The sequence below is a fragment of the Numenius arquata genome, chromosome 9 (assembly GCF_964106895.1).
Source record: "Numenius arquata chromosome 9, bNumArq3.hap1.1, whole genome shotgun sequence".
Classification (NCBI taxonomy): Eukaryota; Metazoa; Chordata; class Aves; order Charadriiformes; family Scolopacidae; genus Numenius; species Numenius arquata.
The window spans coordinates 60,353,434-60,360,288 of record NC_133584.1 but is presented as its reverse complement, the minus strand read 5'-3'; positions in this window follow the sequence as shown (position 1 = coordinate 60,360,288).

Below are 6,855 nucleotides of genomic sequence, written 5' to 3'. Positions count from 1 at the left end.
GGAATGTTTCCAGGGATGGGGCATCCCCCACCTCTCTGGGCAACCTGTAGGATAGTAGCAATGACAACCAGTAAAGCTAGGAAAGAAAGATCAAATAATGTCCTAAGGGGAGAGTTGTGCATGGTCTTGGAAGGATTTTGCAAGATTTAGGGTAGACAGCTGATCGGTGCAATTACTTATTCACTCTTATACATTTATAGCATCTTTTTTTTGATGGGCTGTAAATTATTTTTCAGAGCACAGGGCTGAAATGTCTCTGGGAGCGCCTGTGTGCGATGCTGTGGCCACACTGCCTGCCGGGGCTGGGTATCCAGCCCAGACAGGACAGAGGTTTACTTGCCACGCAGAGGAGTGCCTGTGGCTCACCACCCCTCTGGCCGCATCCACTGAAAACAACGAAGTGAAAACACAAGATCATTTTCCCCTAAACATTTAACCAAACTTTTCCCTCTTTTATTAAAATAGAACGAACGCGGGCCCCACACGCCAACCTGAGGTTGAGCCGCCACCTCTACCCCCCTCCGTCCCTCCCTGAGGAGCGGCCGGTGCCACCCCCGGGCTGTGGCCAGGCCGTGAGGGAGGGCAGCGCTGCCCCCGCCCTCAGAGGGAGCTCACACCCCTCCAACGCGGAGGGGAAGGCGGGAGAGGCACGCCGGCCCCTCGCGGCTCCTCACGGACGCGGCTCCAAGCGGTGTTTCCCTCACAGGAGACACTCCCCGGCGCTGGACAAGGCACAAGTGAGGCCTACACACCCCCCCGCCCCGCGCTGAGGCGCTGTGCCTGGCTGACCGGCCGAGCCACAACCCCCTCCGGCTGCTGGGAAAAGGGCCAGCTCTTTCGCACCCCTCCCACTGGACGGGGGACGAAGGGCGGGCGCCGGGGCCGCCGGCCGAAGGAAGGCGGGAGCCGCTGCCCTCCCGCCGGCCCGCCCGCCGCGGCCGCTCCGAGCTGGCGCCGCGCTCGGCCGCAGCGCCGCTAGAGGCGCCGAGGGGGGCGGGGCCACCCCCGCGGCCCGTCTCGCTATTGGCCGCCGGGCGGTGCCGCCTCCCGTCATTGGTCCCTTCCGGCTGGCCTGCCGCCCGCCGATTGGCGGCGCCTCCCCCCCCCCTCCCCCGGCCCCTCCCGTCTTCCCCCGGCTCGCGGACGGGGGCGCGAACGTGCCGGGCGGGCTGTTCCCTGGCCGGGGGGCGCGCGCGGCCGCCACGTGGGGAACTGCACGTAGTCAGGGCGGGCGGGGGGGCGGAGAGGGCACGCGCCGTTCCCGCCAGCGCCGGGGGGCGGCAGGGGAGGGGGGTGCGTCAGGGACGGCAGTGGGCGGGGGGGAGACGGAGAGGGAGAGGGAGGGGCGGCCATGGGGAGGGAGGGGCGGCCATGGGGGGAGATGGGGGGCCGCCGTGGGATGTGAGGAGCAGTCATGAGGGGACATCGTGAAGGGAAGATGAGGGGTGGCCCGTGGGGAGTGGGGGGCAGCCGTGGGTGGAGATCATGAGGGACGGCCATGAGGGGAGGTGGTGAGGGGATATGACAGTGGCTGTGGGGAGTGAGAGGTGGCCATGAGGGGTCATCACGAAGGGGCAGTCATGAGGGGCAGCCATAGGATGTGAGGGGTGACCATGATTGAAGATGATGAGGGGCAGCCATGGGATGTGAGGGGTGACCACCAGAGGAGATGATAAGGGGCGGCCATGGGATGTGAGGGGTGACCATGAGTGGAGATCATGAGGGGAAACGAATGGCAGCCACGAGGGGTGAGGCGCAATGGCTATGGGGTATAACGAGCCACTGTGGGGGTAGAAGAGGGGTGGCTGTATGGGGCAGCTGCCATGAGGAGCGACAAAGGGTGGCCATGGAGAGATGAGGGGTGGCCATGAAGGTTGAGATGTGATGGCCATGGGGTGTAAGGGGCCGCCATGGCAGGAGATGAGGGATGGCCATGAAAGGTGAAGGGCAGCAGCCATGCAGTGTGAGAGGCCACCTTGGATGGCGATGAGGGGTGGCCGTGAGGGTTGAGATGTGATGGCCATGGGGTGCAAGGAGCCACCATGGCAGGAGATGAGGAGTGAGGGCCATCAGCCATGTAGTGTGAGAGGCCACCTTGGATGGAGATGAGGGGCAGCCACAAGGGCCGAGGGGTGGCCATGGGGAGATGAGAGGCAGCCATGAGAGGTGAGGGGTGCCCATGGGGCGATGAGGGGCAGCCATGGCTGCTTGCAAGGCCAGGGGAACGTGGTTGGCGTCGCCTCCATCTGAGGAACAGGGCTGAGGAGCCACTCACCAGCTCCTTCCCCCAGAGCAGCCGGCCCCCACTGTCCATGGGGGTCCTGCCTGTGGCCAGCCCCACTCCTCTCCCCTAGCCAGCACCTCCTGACACCCATGCCCGGAGCAGTGGCGACCCTGGAGGCCTCTGCCAAGGCTGGTGGGGTGTGTGGTGCCTTCCTGGCCCCGGTCCCGGCTGCTTCGCAATGTCTCCGCTGGCGTGTAGCAGCAGCACGTCTGCAGGGAGCAGAGCTGCCTCCTGACCCTGAGGTGCGTGAGATGGGGGAGCGAGGGGTTTCGTAGGCACCTGCCCTCATCTGCATACCTAATAACTCGCTTTTCGTGCCAACAGGTACGGAGGTGACTCAGAAATCCAAGTCTGAGGCGGCAATTTAGGAGAGTTGCTGGAAATAGAAGATTTTGGCTCCTGTTTGGGTGCTTTGGAGAAGGTACCTTATTTTTACTGGATAAAAACAAACAAAAAAAAATACGCCTATCTATATATGTACGTTGTTGAGAAATACTCGAGTCCTCACACAGACAAGGCGGGTTTTGTATACACCGAGTGGACGATAGCCCCTTCCAACCCCAACAATTTACCTCGGGTAGCAAAACCCCGGCTGCCTTGTAGATGTTAGTTGGTGGTAAAAATGCACATCACATTTTTTTTTTTTAAATTTTGTATTTATTTATTTATTTATTTATTTTTAAACTGAGAAATTATCGGTAGGGTTAAAGGCAAACCGAGAGGCTCGGAGGAGAGAGCCGGAGGGATGCCCCCCCCCCCCACCCCCCACCCCCGCGGCGGGCGGGGAGAGCCGGCATCCCCCGGGCCGGGCCGGGGCGGCGGGAGCGGCGGGGCCGGGGCTCGGCGGCGGGGGCGTGCATTTAAAGGGAGCCGCGGAGCCAATACGCAGGAAGGGGCTGAGCATGTGGGGAGGTTGTTTACACCAGCCCGGCCCCGGGAGCTTTAACCCGGCCGGCGGCGAGGCGCGGAGCGGGGCTCTACGGACGCTGTGAGTAGCGGGGTGGTGGCGGCGCCGGGGATCTCCCCCCCCCCTCCCGCCGCCCGGCCTCCTTTCCTTCCCCCCTCCCTGCCCAGTATCGTCGGGGGGGAGGAAAAGGGGGGAGAAAAGGAAAAAAACAACAAAAAAATAATAATAACGATTAAAAAAAAAAAAAAAGCGCGCGCGGGAGCGGTGGTTCCCGCCCGGCCGGGCCGCGCCTCCCCCGGCCCCGGCTCCTCCCCGCCCCGCCCGGCGGGGCTCCAGCCCGGGGCCGCCGCGTACGTGAGCCGGCCGCGGCGGGGACGGGGATTTCAAAACAAGCTGCGGCGGGGGAGGAGGAGGAGGAGGAGGGCGGGGAAGGCGGGAGCCGCGCCGGAGGTAAGCGCCGAGCCGCGCCGGGCCCGCTCCCCCGCCGTGCGACCCCCTCCTCTCTGCCCCCTACCCCGCCTCCGCTTCCCTCCGGGTCCTCCGGTGCGCGCACCCCCTCCCCCGGGTCCTGCCCGCTGCAGGCTCCCCCGCCCGGGGGGCCTGCCCGGTACATGCACAGCCCTGCTCGGTGTCTGTGTCCGTGCCCCTCTGTCGTCTCACACACACACACACACCGCCCGGTGCATGTACACGCCCCCCCTTGCCCGGTGCACGCACCCCCCCGGTGCATTCCCCCTACCCGGTGCCACGCCCCCGGCCTGCCCGGTGCATGCATGCCCCCTCCACCATCCCCCGTTCCAAGTCTCCCCCCCGCCTTCCCGTGGATGTCCCGCCCAACCGGGGCCTGTGCCCGGTACATGCCCCCCCCCCCCCAGTACATGCCCCGCCCCCCGGCTTGCCCCCGGTGCGTGTGTGTGTGTGTGTCCCTCCCCGTGCATGTCCCCCGCCCCGCGCACACGTGCCCTCCCCGGTGCCGCCCTCCGCGGCAGGCCCGGGCACACGCCTCCTCCTCCCCTGCCTCCGGCCCTGCCATCTTCCCCACGTGTCCCGCACGGCCGCGGGCCCCCGCACATGCATGTATGCACGCACACATGCACACGCATGTACGTGCACACATGCGTGCCATGCCTGCCCTGTCTCCTGCTGCACGCCGTCTCTCGGTGCCCGTGCGACGGCTTCAAGTCACGCTCCGCCGGCACCGCTCCCAGAAAGCAGCAAACTCCCGCCCTTTCCTTCCTGGCTGCCCTCGCCGCCGGCACGCACTGGCCCGCCGATGCCCGGGGAAGTCGCTCTGCCTGCCGCCGGCATTCCTGCCTGCGCCGGAAAAGGTGGTTTTTAGGCAGGCGGGTGTTCTCCCAAAAGCGCTTCCCTCCAGAATTGCCCAGCAGTGGCAAATGTGAAATGGTGGGGTGAGGATTGGGGAGCCCTTCCCGACGCTGCTGGCGGGGATACGGTGCGGACCCGCGGAGGCACGTCTGTGGGTGGACCCCGAGCGACGAGCACCGAGGCGGGATTAGGAGGAAACCCTTCGGGAAGGCGCCTGTTTTGTATTATAGCCTGTGAGGGTTAGGTCGCGGGTGGGTTTTTGGCTCCATCTCGGGGTCAGTAGAACCTTGTTGCTTTTTTTTTTTTTTTTTTTAATAAAGGCCCAAACTTTGCAAACCACTCCGTGCAGATATCTTGTTTCCCAGTCACATGTGCCAATGGGCACGGGGCTGGAGTGCAGTTTGTAAAGGACTTCAGGATGTTTTGAGATGAGAAGGGGCATTTTGGAAACCGCAGGCTGGGAGACAAGATGAAAAACTGGGGCTTACTATCGGTTATTACAGCGTTTAGGGGCTCTTATAGGGTGGAATTAGTGGTCTGGGTTGCTGATCCGTGGCATGGTGGTCTGTGGCAGCAGTTAGACTGGATTTGAGGGAACCTACCATCATTTATTCCTTTAAAAAAAAAAAAAGTGGGAAAAAATGGGGTGTGCGGTAATTGCACATTCTCTGGGGAGGGGATGTGTGCCGGTGGTCCTGGTTTGCACAGCACCATGGGCGTAGGAGCTGCCTGTCTCCCGGCAAACCCCAGACAAACAGCAGCTGGGGTGAGCACTGGGGCATGCGCCCCACTTTGCCGTGGCCCCCCGACCTTCTCCACTTGCTAAACGAAGCGTTCCTCATTTGCTAAACGAGGCGCCTACTTTCCCAAATCTCCAGCCAGGCTTTGCTCTGCCGGCAGCAGTGGCAACGCCGGTAGGCGCAAGGGCTGACATTTTTCCCCAGCGAGAGCTGGAAAAACACTGTCCAAAATACACGCCCGGCATTGAAGCAAGAAATAATTTGGGATCTGTGCCGGCTCTGACCCCTGCGGCGCGTGATTGCTAACAGCTGGGAGGGCTCGCGGCGGCAGCGTGGCCTCCCGGCTCCGCCTGCACCGCTGACGCCCTCCCAGCTCTTGCTCCTCTTCTTTGCTTTGTGTTTTGGGGCACGGCGGGGGAAGGATTTTTCGGTGTTGGCATGTCACCTTTGGCTATGGGCTGAGCGCCGAAATGGGATCCGGCATTGGAAGGTCTGCTGGAAGCAGATGTGGCTCTGAAAACCGGCTTTTGGGAGGGTTTTCCTTCCCCTGCTTGCAAGCGCTCCTCTTTCGCCTTCCCACTCCCCTCCCTGGACTGGAGGGGGAAGGAAAGGGAAGGTGAAACGAAACCCCAAAGGAAATGAGAAGCAGCCTTCCACCTTCGGCGCTGCCCTCCCCGCACCTGGCCACCGGCCAAGCGCTGCCTTGAAACCGGCATGTGCCGACCCTTGGGGAGGCTGGTGGAGATTCGGCACCGTTTTCTATGTGGTGGCGGCACTGACGATGCTGCATCGACTCCCTGAGCCCTTGGAAGGGCAGTTCTCAAACCCCGGCGCCTTGGGATGTCAGAGAGTGAGGTTTTAAGGTGACGCGGGAGGAAACGTGGTCTGGTGGTTAATTCCTGCGGTGAGGTGGAGGGGCTTTGCTGCAGCTTTGCTCTGGGATTTGAGGCAAACCGCCGTGTCTGCCCCCCCCAGCTCTTTTGGTCTTCTTTTGGATGAGAAAGACATGTATGGGTGTACAGGAGATTTGGGAGCAGAGCTGCTTGGCAGGGTCACTTGGGCTCATCAGAAAACATGTTACACTGTGGAAAAAAGACATTATCAGACAGAGCGGGCTCTGGAGCCTCCCCTGGTGATGCCCATACGCTGCAAAGTCTGGTGTATTCCTTGGGTAGGGTGAGATGAGATGGAAGCCGGGGAGCAGCTCTGCTCGGTCAGCCGACACGGCCTCTTTGATCCAGCTCCAAAGGGGAGGTGGCAACCGCAACGAAGTCCCCGTGTGCTGTGGGACAGGCAGCCCTGGCGTGAGGTGCTCTCCCTGGCACGCCTCTATCCGTTTTGCATCCTATCCCACTCTTCCTGCTCAATTCTTTATGGCTCTGAAGTAGCTGTTAATCTTCTACTCGGGAACGGCTGAATTTTGGGGGAGGACAGAGTAAGCTGAGTGCATTCGGTTATTCATAAAACCGCTTGTAAATCTTGGACGTCCTTTGAAGTGGGACGTGGTTTGGAGTAACTCTTCCCGGAGCGGTCGGAGGTTGAGAGGAGGGGCGAGCTCCCCTTCCCTTCCTCAGGAAACTTTTCTCATCTGAGATAAC